This window comes from Girardinichthys multiradiatus, chromosome 2 (genome assembly GCF_021462225.1).
Source record: "Girardinichthys multiradiatus isolate DD_20200921_A chromosome 2, DD_fGirMul_XY1, whole genome shotgun sequence".
Lineage (NCBI taxonomy): Eukaryota > Metazoa > Chordata > Actinopteri > Cyprinodontiformes > Goodeidae > Girardinichthys > Girardinichthys multiradiatus.
This window is the reverse complement of record NC_061795.1, coordinates 50,131,599-50,145,023: the sequence shown is the minus strand read 5'-3', so window position 1 is coordinate 50,145,023 and position 13,425 is coordinate 50,131,599. Positions and strand designations below refer to the sequence as shown.

The following is a 13,425-nucleotide window of genomic DNA, read 5'->3' as shown; positions in this document are numbered from 1 at the left end:
TTCTGGATTTAACAGGGAGCCAATGAAGGGAAGCTAAAATAGGAGAAATATGATCTCTCTTTTTAATTTTTATCAGAACTCTTGCTGCAGCATTTTGAATCAGCTGAAGGCTTTTAACTGCATTTTGTGGACATCCTGATAGTAAAAAATTACAATAGTCCAGCCTTGAAGTAACAAATGCATGGACTAGTTTTTCAGCGTCACTCCTAGAGGATATTTCTAATTTTGGCAATGTTCCGGAGGTGAAAGAAGGAAATCCTAGAAACCTGTTTAATATGGGATTTAAATGACATGTCCTGGTCAAAAATAACACCAAGGTTTTTTACTTTATTACCGGAGGTGAATTTAATGCCATCCAGGTTAAATGATTGACTACGCAGTTTCTTTTTTAAAGACTCCGGTCCAAAGACGACAACTTCTGTTTTGTCTAAATTTAGAAGGAGAAAATTTAAAGTCATCAAGTTTTTATATCTTCAAGACATGGTTGTAGTCTATCTAACTGGTTGGGCTCATCAGGATTCATGGATAAGTAAAGCTGAGTGTCATCAGCGTAACAGTGAAAATGTATCCTATGCTGCCGGATAATTTGACCTAATTGGAAGCATATATATAGTAAAGAAAATTGGCCCAAGTACTGAACCCTGTGGTACTCCACAATTAACCCTGGAGTTTAAAGACGATTTATCATTTACATGAACAAACTGGAATCTGTCAGACAAATAAGATTTAAACCAGCCTAGTGCTGTTCCCCTGATCCCTACAGCATATTCCAGCCTTTTTAAGAGAATATTGTGGTCGACTGTATCAAATGCAGCACTGAGATCTAACAGAACCAGTACAGACACTAGTCCATTATCTGAGGCCATAAGAATATCATTAGTGACTTTCAGCAGAGCTGTTTGAGTGCTATGATAAGCTCTGAAGCCTGACTGAAACTCTTCAAACAGAGATAAGAATGGAAGACTGGATATAGGTCTGTAATTTTTCAAGTCATCTCGATCAAGCGAAGGTTTCTTAAGTAAAGGTTTAGTTACAGCTACCTTAAAAGCCTGTGGTACATATCCATTTACTAAAGATAGGTTAATCATATCTAAAATGGGGCTGGTAATCAGAGGGAACACTTCCTTAAATAATTTGGCAGGGATTGGGTCTAACATACAAGTTGAAGCTATTATTTCTGATAACTTAGGAAGCTCCACAGGATCAAAACAGTCCAAACACAGATTAGGTTCTACAGTTATTTCCAATGTTGTCTCACTTGCTGAGGATGAAGTAATCATCTTTGGGAGTATGTCAAAGATTTTCTTTTTCAATCAATTTTATTTTGGAAGAATCCCATAAAGTCATGGCTGCTGAGAGCTAAGGGAATGGATGGGTCAACAGAGCTATGACTCTGTGTAAGTTTAGCAACTGTACTAAAGAGAAACCTAGGATTATTCTTGTTCTTTTCTATTAATGATGAGAAATAAGCTGTTCTGACTTGGCAAAGTGTCTTTTTATACAACAGCTGGCTATTTTTCCAGATTAAGTAGGAATCCTCTAGGTGTGTAGAGCACCATTTTCTCTCCAATTTTCTAACATTGTGCTTTAAAGTACGCAGCTCTGAATTAACCCAGGGAGCCTGCCTCCTATGAATAATTACCTTCTTTTTCAAGGGGGCTGCATTGTCTAATGCACCACCCAATGATGAAGTAACACTATCAACAAGAGAATCATTTGGGACAGATACAAAATTATGAGAATGAGAAAATATTGTTCTGTCTTTACACTCAATGCCATATGTCAGCACCAGGTCCAGAGAATGAAGACAAAGGTGGGTACGTTTGTTAATGTTTTGAGCAAAGCCAATTGAGTCTAAGATAGCATTAAACGCTATATTTAGGCTATCACTTTCAGTGTCAACATGAATGTTAAAATCCCCCACTATAATAACTTTATCTGTATTTAACACTAAATCAGATAAAAGGTCTGAAAACTGATCTAAAAATTGAGAGTAAGGGCCTGGTGGACGATACAAAACAACAAACAGAAGTGGTTTTAGTGCTTTGCAATTTGGATGAGGAAAACTAAGGATTAAATATTCAAAAGAGTTGTAGCTTTTGATTGGTCTGGGACTAGTCAATAAATCGGACTGAAAGATGGTTGCTACTCCTCCTCCTCGCCCAGTATTTCGAGGAATGTGAAAATTTAAATAATTAGTAGGAGTTGACTCATTTATAGTAACATAATCCTCTTGCTGCAGCCAGGTTTCTGTGAGGCAAAATAAATCAATCTGATTGTCAGAAATCAGGTCACTAACTAGCAAAGTATTTGAAGAGAGAGATCTTATGTTCAGTAAGCCACATTTAATTGTTTTATTTTTCATTTTAGTCTGAGTTGTGTTTATTTTTATGAGATTACAATCCAGCTTTCTGTTGTCCAATAAAGCCTCATCTTCATCACTACCATTTGTTTAGATGCAACTTTTTACACAGACATTTTTATATTGAAATTCCTTTATCAAAATGGTTCTCTGTCATCATAAAACATTACTGCCCAGTTCTTACTGGAACATACAGTCTAACTGAATCTGGGACAGATAACCATCAACTGCAGTCATTTTATGCAGTTTCTTGAAATACAATAAGCCACCTGCTCTCTGTTCCTAGCCATGCTAAACATTAGCCAGTCAGAATACTTACTTGGTACACAATTCAAAGTCAAATTCACTTTCTAGTGACAGTCTTAATGTCAGATACAGTCTGAACACAATTAGTTAGATAGTTTTTTGGGGGGAACAAAATAATTTTGGAGATTACAAATGGCCTCCAATTACAAAGCACCCGCTGTCGGGTGCCCCAGGTTTCCCCCATGGTAGATGTGGGTTGGTAAAAATAAAGCTCTCATTAGACTAAAGCTGGGTAGACTGAAAAAAGTAGCCCGCTGAATCACAAGACATACAAAAAACACATTTAAGAAAAAAAACTACTTCTATAAAATTTAAGTTAACAACCAAACCCTTCTTTTTTTACACCCACCTTATCCTTGCAGGGTCACAAAAGTGCTGCTGCCTATCTCAGTGTTTATCGTTCAGTGGGCGTTAGGCGGAGTGCACCCTGGACAGGTCATCAGTCCATCACAGACAGCAGGACACAGTTTGTTAAAAAGCAGAACAATGGATTAGTTGTCTTCTTAAAAGAGAATGTATTAATTAAATTTTTTCATCAATAACTCTGTTCTTGTACAAATCTCAAAGAAGTGAGAAAAGAACAATAAACCATAGAAAACCAATTAAAATGCATAGAAATGTTTGCATCTAGATAGTACACAGTTTAAATTTAGTGACTCCCACTTCAAATGAATGCTCGTGTTTCTGATCCCACAAACTCTACATATTTAAAACTGTACTACTTTAATGGGTGCCAGTAACACTGTGCTATCATGTGCATGAGGCAAGGATCCTTCCTTTAGCACACTTTTATCTAAAGCTCTTAAAATCATTGTTTAATATTAATGTTTCTTTGATTGTATGCTTCCCACCCACACCGTCTATAGAACCAGAAACACACACTGTATGCAAGCAGTTACTGGATCTTCAGTTGGTGTGAGCTCCTCTTCTTTCCGATCAATTAATCTTGTTTTTTTAAACTGAAACAAAAGGATTCTTATACAGGTCCTTCTCAAAATATTAGCATATTGTGATAAAGTTCATTATTTTCCATAATGTAATGATGAAAATTTAACATTTATATATTTTAGATTCATTGCACACTAACTGAAATATTTCAGGTCTTTCATTGTCTTAATACGGATGATTTTGGCATATAGCTCATGAAAACCCAAAATTCCTATCTCACAAAATTAGCATATTTCATCCGACCAATAAAAGAAAAGTGTTTTTAATACAAAAAACGTCAACCTTCAAATAATCATGTACAGTTATGCACTCAATACTTGGTCGGGAATACTTTGGCAGAAATGACTGCTTCAATGCGGCGTGGCATGGAGGCAATCAGCCTGTGGCACTGCTGAGGTCTTATGGAGGCCCAGGATGCTTCGATAGCGGCCTTTAGCTCATTCAGAGTGTTGGGTCTTGAGTCTCTCAACGTTCTCTTCACAATATCCCACAGATTCTCTATGGGGTTCAGGTCAAGAGAGTTGGCAGGCCAATTGAGCACAGTGATACCATGGTCAGTAAACCATTTACCAGTGGTTTTGGCACTGTGAGCAGGTGCCAGGTCGTGCTGAAAAATGAAATCTTCATCTCCATAAAGCTTTTCAGCAGATGGAAGCATGAAGTGCTCCAAAACCTCCTGATAGCTAGCTGCATTGACCCTGCCCTTGATAAAACACAGTGGACCAACACCAGCAGCTGACAAGGCACCCCAGACCATCACTGACTGTGGGTACTTGACACTGGACTTCTGGCATTTTGGCATTTCCTTCTCCCCAGTCTTCCTCCAGACTCTGGCACCTTGATTTCCGAATGACATGCAGAATTTGCTTTCATCCGAAAAAAGTACTTTGGACCACTGAGCAACAGTCCAGTGCTGCTTCTCTGTAGCCCAGGTCAGGCGCTTCTGCCGCTGTTTCTGGTTCAAAAGTGGCTTGACCTGGGGAATGCGGCACCTGTAGCCCATTTCCTGCACACGCCTGTGCACGGTGGCTCTGGATGTTTCTACTCCAGACTCAGTCCACTGCTTCCGCAGGTCCCCCAAGGTGTGGAATCGGCCCTTCTCCACAATCTTCCTCAGGGTCCGGTCATCTCTTCTCGTTGTGCAGCGTTTTCTGCCACACTTTTTCCTTCCCACAGACTTCCCACTGAGGTGCCTTGATACAGCACTCTGGGAACAGCCTATTCGTTCAGAAATGTCTTTCTGTGTCTTACCCTCTTGCTTGAGGGTGTCAATAGTGGCCTTCTGGACAGCAGTCAGGTCGGCAGTCTTACCCATGATTGGGGTTTTGAGTGATGAACCAGGCTGGGAGTTTTAAAGGCCTCAGGAATCTTTTGCAGGTGTTTAGAGTTAACTCGTTGATTCAGATGATTAGGTTCATAGCTCGTTTAGAGACCCTTTTCATGATATGCTAATTTTGTGAGATAGGAATTTTGGGTTTTCATGAGCTGTATGCCAAAATCATCCGTATTAAGACAATAAAAGACCTGAAATATTTCAGTTAGTGTGCAATGAATCTAAAATATATGAATGTTAAATTTTCATCATTACATTATGGAAAATAATGAACTTTATCACAATATGCTAATATTTTGAGAAGGACCTGTATTTGGCTCAACTTTAGTATTTCTGATTTCTCTGAGTTGTCAAACTAAATCAAAAACTTTACAAATTTTTATCCCTTAATAAGTTTTCGTTGTATTAAACATTTGTGAATAACATTGTTCTTTTATTCATTTATTTTATGCTTGATTACCTGTTTAAATCTTGGTAAAACATCCGTGTCTCAGCAGAATGACATGCAGATTCAACACAAATTACAAAATGATTAATATTTTGCTAAAAACAATAGCATTTTCTATAGGATTCAGTTACCCTGTAATTCTAACAAATTAAGATGGCTGTGTTTCAGAAAGTCTATTATAAAAGACTCTTAAAAAAGGAGGAATCATATTTTGTGTTTCGCCCTCGATCATCATAATGAGAGATTTTGACAGGCAAGCAGATGCAGCAGATTCCTGCCATCCTAAACCAGGGTCCTATGAGGCCTCTTAAAGCTAAGAGCAATTTATAACTAAACCATTTCCACACATTCTGACTGGGTGCTGATGTGAACTATAGCAGCTTAAAAGAGCCCTGAGGCAGTAGCTTGGCAATAGTGGAAGAAGTTGAATTAAACAGTTATTTTTATCATCAGGATCACTGTGTGTGATTGTGAACTTTTTGCAACTTTGGCAAAGATCTGGAAAACTCGTCTTGAGATCTCGAATGAATTAAACATATAGACAGGATATTTTTCTTTACGGTTTCAATTATGAATATGAATATATTGTTTAATATTTAATATTAATACTTTAATATTGTATTAAATAATATTTCAGTCTGTTAAGGGTTGTCCTGTGAATACCAGGCCAGTAAGGCGATGTTATTAGGACAAAATTGAAAGGGATGAGCCAAGCTCTGACATTATTGAACAGAAAAACTTTGCACACACATGGAATGAATTCACACAATTTCTTAAAATACAAGAATTTATTAACAAACATAATTCAACTCAAAGTCAAACATATTTCAATCAACAAACTCTTTACTTTGCTAAAACAATCCAACTAAACTACCAATCAGAATTAAAGAATAATGAAGACTAATGGACTATGTACAATATAAACAAGTTGATTAAAGATAATTAGAAATTATGACCAAAAGAGTGATGCAACATTACCATGCAATGTTTATGTTTGAGAACCAAGGATTATCTTGAAGAATCTGGAAATGAAGTTAAGTTAGTCTTGGAACCAACTTAGAAAATAATCAGCAAACGGTTAGACAACCCTTCACAATGCAAGATCAGATAAAATATTATTTTAATAAAATAATGTTTTAAATAATAATCTGCTGAATAAAACCAACCTTCTGGATGACCATTTCTCAACGGTGTCTAATTAGTTGCCTTTATTTATTCAAATAATATTTAAAGAAATATTATTCAAGGAGTATTTTGGAAAAGAGCCAACTTTTTCTGGAGAAATGGGGCTTAATGGTGTTTACTTAGTTATCAAATCTAGTAAATGATGTTCAGGGACTATTATTTCCTAGCTTGAAAACTAACAACCTTTCTGTTAAATACTCTTTAGTAGCAAGCACGTGTTCTTACCGGTTAGCATTTGAGCTAACAAAAGAAGCTAATAGCTTAGCACCAGAATCAACACATACCTTTAAAATATCGTTAATAAAAGGGTTAAAGTGCATAAGCGTGGACGGCGCGTTATGATCAATCTTCTGTTTACAATCACCCTTCAAGTAAAGTTTGTCTTAACTTTAAAAACACACAAACACAGAACACAACCTGAACACGTGGGCTGCAGATAGCCTGCTAGCACCATGATAGCTGAGTTCAACTCAAACAAAACTTCATAAAATGAAAAATGTTTAGATCATTTCATTCTAAATCTGTCTCTGCCCAAAACACCTAACCTCATGAACCGTGGTGAGGAAACGTTGTCCAAGGGGCGAAGCTTGAAGAAATGTCCAAAGTCAACAAGCGGTTAGCTTTCAGCTAACATTGGGGGTTGAAGGTGCGTTCGCTCTGTGAACAAAAGGGTTAGCTCCGGAGCTGTAGCTGGGCGGCCCGTTCTGTCTGTCAACCAGCTGTGCAATACTGTAAATACGGTGGTGTGGGCCGTAGTCCTTCCTTCAGACTTGGCTTGTAGAAACAGCTTCTCTACTGGGGATTTCTCTGCGACACAGTTTTGGCAGGCCTCAGAGAGAAGGTAAGCAATGCTTATACCTTAATTTCCCCTCTTTATGAATGAAATCACCGGGTACAAAAACAGTGCTCCACTCATACTTAACTTGTGCATATGATCGCGTGATCTTATGACACTCTTGGATCCAGTTTGAAGAGTTTATGTGTTTTTGCATATATATAGTAAAGAGAATTGGCCCAAGTACTGAACCCTGTGGTACTCCACAATTAACCCTGGAGTTTAAAGATGATTTATCATTTACATGAACAAACTGGAATCTGTCAGACAAAAGATTTAAACCAGCCTAGCGCTGTTCCCCTGATCCCTACAGCATGTTCCAACCTTTCTAAGAGAATATTATGGTCGACTGGATCAAATGCAGCACTGAGATCTAACAGAACCAGAACAGACACAAGTCCATTATCTGAGGCCATAAGAATATCATTAGTGACTTTCAGCAGAGCTGTTTCAGTGCTATGATGAGCTCTGAAGCCTGACTGAAACTCTTCAAACAGGTCATTGCTGTGTAAATGCTCACACATTTGATTAGCAACTATTTTCTCAAGAATTTTAGATAAGAATGGAAGATTGGGTTTACATGGGTTTTTTTAATAATATAAACAACAGGACAGTGATATCATGACAAAGTAACTCCCGAAGCAGTGGAGCCCCGTGAGTTCCCTTGATACCAACACACATGCACTATTAAGCATCAAAAGTGACACACATGCTTCATAGGCATGACCAAATGCGATGTTCAACAAGTTTCATGAATTTCCTTACATTTATTACAATATTAGTTTCACAAGAATCAGAACCAACAGGCAATATTTTAGGAAAAAATTAAAATCACCATTCTGTTCTTTTTACAGTGTTGTGTTTTACAGAATGTGTTTGTGTGGCGTAATCTAGTCCAGGTTTCGCAAGTCTGAAATTTGTTTATTTTTTTCCTTTTGTGTTTCTAACGTCGTCATAATGCCAACATTGAAAGTATTTTTCTTTGTCTTCCCACAAATAGAATTAAACTTAATCAATCTCTAACTGCATTTTAAAGAATGTGTGTAGAAATATTTGGTTAAGATTTGACGAGTCTAGACAGTTTCTCTTTGTTCTCAGAAGACAGATCTCCTGAGATCCTCGTTGTGAATAAAACAACAATCCCCAAAGAGGTCATAATTCTGATTGGAAAAATAAGAGTTTACAGGGCAGCCCGGAGTTCACCATCCAAGATGGTCTCTGCACATAAAAAATAAGGAAAGTTCTTGGTATAAATTGCTTTCTAGCTCATTAAACCAGTTACACATATGGTGCTCTAAGTGTATGCATAAAAAGGCTATAAATACATTGTGAAATGTTAATAGTAGTTTGGACTACCGTTTTCTGACTTGCAACTAGAATGATCTCTGTTCATTCTCAATCCTGAGAGTCAAATTAAAGACAAATACAATTTAATTTTGGATTAAAACATATTTTAGATGAATAGAACAGCATTTTTAACTTTCAGTCAATAATAATAAATACAGTCTAGAATCCTTAAAAAATGTGAAAAGCCCTTTAGAGACGATAGGAAGCTGTGCAGCAGAAGCCAACTGTAGCATTATTAGCTGCTAACAGTTAGCCAGCCCTGATATTCTCACAGTGCTTACAAATCCTCCATATCTTGTCTGTCACAATCTCTTTTTTCCTCCAAGTACCCAAAATGTTGCAAAACAAAGTATTTAAAAGTGGTGGGGCTCTTCCTATAACTGAGTCAATTACATAAAAAGCTCAACCAACAATTTTTATTAGTCGACTGTTGGTACAACTACCTTCTTTCTTATGTCAAAATAATTGTCTCAAACGTAGAAAAATGACGTTCAGTCTAAATGGTGCTCATAATAAAATTATAAACTTATTTCACCAAATGAAGTCACATGCCAACAACAAATGTGCTGCCTTTGTGAGACACACTTCACTGAGAATGAAAATATTGAAATTAACCATAAAACATTAAACAAATAAATTTCCCTTTTTAAACAATAATCTTTTGAAGACAGTGAATAAACACACTTTTAAGAATATTAATACAGTTCTCGAGTTATATCTCACTCTTATTGCTGACAGACAAATAATTGGCTTGTTTGTTATTATTAGCATCATGCTAAGTTCTGCAAAGGTTTTTAAGATGATAGGTTGACAACACTGAGAAATATTTTCATTTAGATGATGTAACAGTCATGAAACAGAGTCCATGAATGAATTAATGAAACATATGGAAGTTAATAGGCTGTGAGCCTAACTGTTATAGTAAAGGACTTGACTGTGTGTGTGTGTTTTTGTGTGTGAAGAAGGGAGATGGGTGCACAAAGAGAATTTGAATGTTAAACTTGTCGTCATTAACAGTGCATTTAACCTCTGTGCATTCCTCTTCTTTTGCAGTAAAACATACTGTATGTCTAGGTTAACAGCAGTAATCAGTGGCAGGGAAAGTGTTTGTGAGAATGAGAGGGGAAAGGTGTGAGCAGAGGTTGATTGCAACGCCATTTCCCAAGGCTTAGTCGAGCTCTGTTAGCTGAAGAGCTCAATTTCAAAGACAATTTCTCCACTGCTGAGCACTTTGGCAAAGAGCGGCTGTATGCAGCCTTTTGTGTTGGTATATGTATTTAAGTAACTTTTACCCAGTTTCTGCACATGTATGGAAGTTGCTGCACAGCAGACATACATAGACTTCGGGAGTTTCTGCATTGCTGTAAATGTATTAAGACTCTGTGCAGAATTGCTCATAAATCAGCCATTCGTGAGGTTAGCTGAGACCCTTTTTTAATCAGCCTCTAGCAGTCATCAGAGCCAAACTGAGTGGTTACATTAGAAGCGTCATGATCCGCCCTTCATCTCATTTTCAAGGCGATGCCTGCTTTGGATTGGCTGTTTGCCCACCAGATATTTGGAGAGGTTCTCCATCATCTTCTGACCTCAACTCTGCAGGAGACGCTGCTGTAGTCAAATGTTGGTGTAGCAGAACCAAGGGACGCAACATTTTACTCTTTTTCACACCGTCTTACCATGAAATTTTACTTAATCTCTTTGGCAAATTATTATCAGTCCAACCAAACAGATCTTACACCAACTTATTTAGTTTCTCCTTTGTTTGGCCAGAACATCGTTCTAGAGTTGACCTCTCATCATATCATTAGGACTGAGTCAATACGATGCAAAATATTAGGAGTCTCAGTTAAGCTAGAATAAAACAGGGATATAATTAACTTATTAAATGCTACAGACCTGGACTTACAGTTACTAAACAGCATCAGCTGAAGTTCTTTAAACCTGTGACTGAGTATAAGACTTCTACTTCAAAGAATCCCTGGATCTAAAGTGACTAGTCGAATACCCACCTAGAAGCAACTACAAAGTAAAGTATTGATCTGCTGTGCACACAATCCAGCATTCATACGAAAAGGGGGTAATGAAGACAAGCTTAACTTTTTTATGAGGTCCACAGAAGTAACCGGAAAGCCCCACTATCTCAAATTGAAGTGTTTTTTCCCATGACCTGGTGGAGAAGGCATCGGGGCCGCTGCATCGCATGCCTTCCTGCATGCATGTCCACATAGCGAGAGCAACCCACTGAAGTAGCCGCAAAGTACCTCTGTTTTTAGTTCATTCCACATGTAAATGACCAGAAAAACTCCGCTCCTCAAATCGTCGCCCACAGGACATCTTTTTTTCAGCAGTTAATTTAAGAATTGTGTTGAGAAACTCAGCTGTCTAAGTACTAGCACACTAGCAGCTCAGCTAATGTTAACAGCCCCCTCAGAACTGAGGTTAATCATTTGTTCTGTGTTGTGTATTAAAGTAAAGTCAAACTTTATTTAAAGGGTGGTTTTTACACACAGATTGGCCATAAATAGCCGTCATTTTAATCCTTGTATCAATTTAATTTTATTCAATCGAATGAAACAGATTTCAAGTCAGGTACATACATTCCAATTAATCCTAACTATTGAACAGTGCATCTTAGGAAACCCAGCAGATTGCATCGAGTCAGTGACTACATGCTCATCCTCCTTGATGAACATGTAGCAACAGTGGAGAGGAAAGCTCCCTTTTAACAGGAAAGAATCTCCAGCAGAACCAGAACCAGGCTCAGTGTGAGCGGCCATCTAACATGACCAACCGGGGATTTGAGAAAACAGAGCACAGAAGGAAAAAGAACACAGAAGCACTGATCCGGGGGTATTTTCTATAGAAAGGAAAGTAAATATTAATGGATGTAGCTCCTTTAGTCGTTTCATCTAGAGAGAAAAAAATAGATAAACTCTGAGCCAGTTTTCAAGGTTAGAGTCTGAAAGAGAGCACATAGAGTTAGTCACAGTAGAAGCTCAGTCAGTACCTATGTCTAGGAGAGAGAAAGGGTTAAACACTGAAAGACAAGGCCATGTGGATCATCTGTTGAAGATCATTAAGTTGTTGGCAGCAGCAGCTTGGACGATGCCCCCCTCCAGGAAAGTGTCACAAGTAGATACAGAGTCAGGCCAGGTGTAGCTTCTAGAAAGAGAGAGAGAGAGAACATAATTTTAAAAGCATAAATGACAGCAAATAATGCAAAATTGGAGAGTAGTATAAGAATGTAGCAGAAAGAGTGAAAGTGGTCATTATGTCTTCCAGCAGCCTAACCGATAGCAGCATAACTACAGTATAATGAGTCACTCTGAGGACCCAAAATTTCAGCCCGACACTACAGGTAAGATTCAAAAAGTTTATTAAAAACTCTGGATGTCGTCAGGCAGGAAACCCTGAGCAGCAGGCTAAGGAACCTCTGAAGGCAGACAGATAAATTAGTGGCTGAGCAGGAAACTGAGAATAATCTTAAACTCAGAGAGAAAGCCACTAACCTAAAGAATCTGTAAGGAAGCTGATCTTCCCCTCCTCAGAGTGTTGGCGGGGCAGTGTCCAACAGATGCTTGGGTTTATAAACCCAGTGACTGAGCTGGTTGCCATGGTAAGGGGACAGAAACTGGGTCAGAGCCTTGAGAGCAGATAGGGGCAACAGGATCCGAGGGAGAAGCTTGAATCATGGTCCAGGGTACAGAAACGAAGTCATGTCCGAGAAGGCAGATTCAAACTGAAAGATCCAGGGGTTAGGCATGGAGGGTTGCTCAGGAGGCAGAAACAAGGTCATTGAGCGGGGAAATCGGAGAGGAAAAGACAAGATCAAGTTCAGGCAGGCAAACAAGGAAGGAACTCTGGACAACTACTCACACACGGCTTTTAAAATCTGGCACTGTTTGTCTGTCAGAGAGCTGCTTATAAAGGCAGAAGAACAGGTGGGGCAGGTGAGGTGTAATTAGGGAGCTGGCTGGGAAGGAGCAGGTGAAAGCAGTCCTCCTAATTGCTGCAGACGGAGCTTGCAGACAGAGATGATGCAGACAAACGGTGCAGAATCATGCCATACAGAGATAGCTCAGGATAACCTAAGCCACTCGAACTATAAGCTTTATCAAAAAGGAAAGTTTTAAGCCTAGCCTTAAAAGTAGACAGGGTGTCTGCCTCACGGACTAAAACTGGGAGCTGGTTCCACAGGAGAGGAGCCTGATAACTAAAGGATCTGCCTCCCATTCTACTTCTAGAGACTCTAGGAACCACCAGTAAACCTGCAGTCTGAGAACAAAGTGCTCTGTTAGGAACATATGGACCAATCAGATCTCTGATGTATGATGGAGCTAGATCATTAAGGGCTTTATATGTGAGGAGGAGAATTTTAAATTCTATTCTGGATTTAACAGGGAGCCAATGAAGGGAAGCTAAAATAGGAGAAATATGATCTCTCTTTTTAATTTTCATCAGAACTCTTGCTGCAGCATTTTGGATCAGCTGAAGGCTTTTAACTGCATTTTGTGGACATCCTGATAGTATCGAATTATTACTATTACTATTATTAATGGTATTTTAAGGAACCTGTTCGACTTTTAAGAGGAACTAAACAACTAAATCAACTTTTTTTCCAGTTAAACTGTGGCTGAAGTGTGCTATCTTTATGTTACCGT

At 38.4% G+C, this 13,425-nt stretch overlaps 1 protein-coding gene and 1 long non-coding RNA gene across 2 annotated transcripts in view; one reads left to right on the top strand and one right to left on the bottom strand.

Moving 5' to 3' along the window:
- Window positions 1-13,425, top strand: part of cdh13 (cadherin 13, H-cadherin (heart)) — a 614,670-nt gene that overhangs the window by 520,359 nt on the left and 80,886 nt on the right. The gene's annotated exons all lie outside the window — the stretch shown is intronic.
- Window positions 12,124-12,624, bottom strand: LOC124860466. Its single transcript, XR_007036365.1, has 2 exons — window positions 12,274-12,624; window positions 12,124-12,197 (listed from the first exon to the last, which is right to left on the bottom strand). It is a non-coding gene; the product is annotated as an uncharacterized LOC124860466 (long non-coding RNA).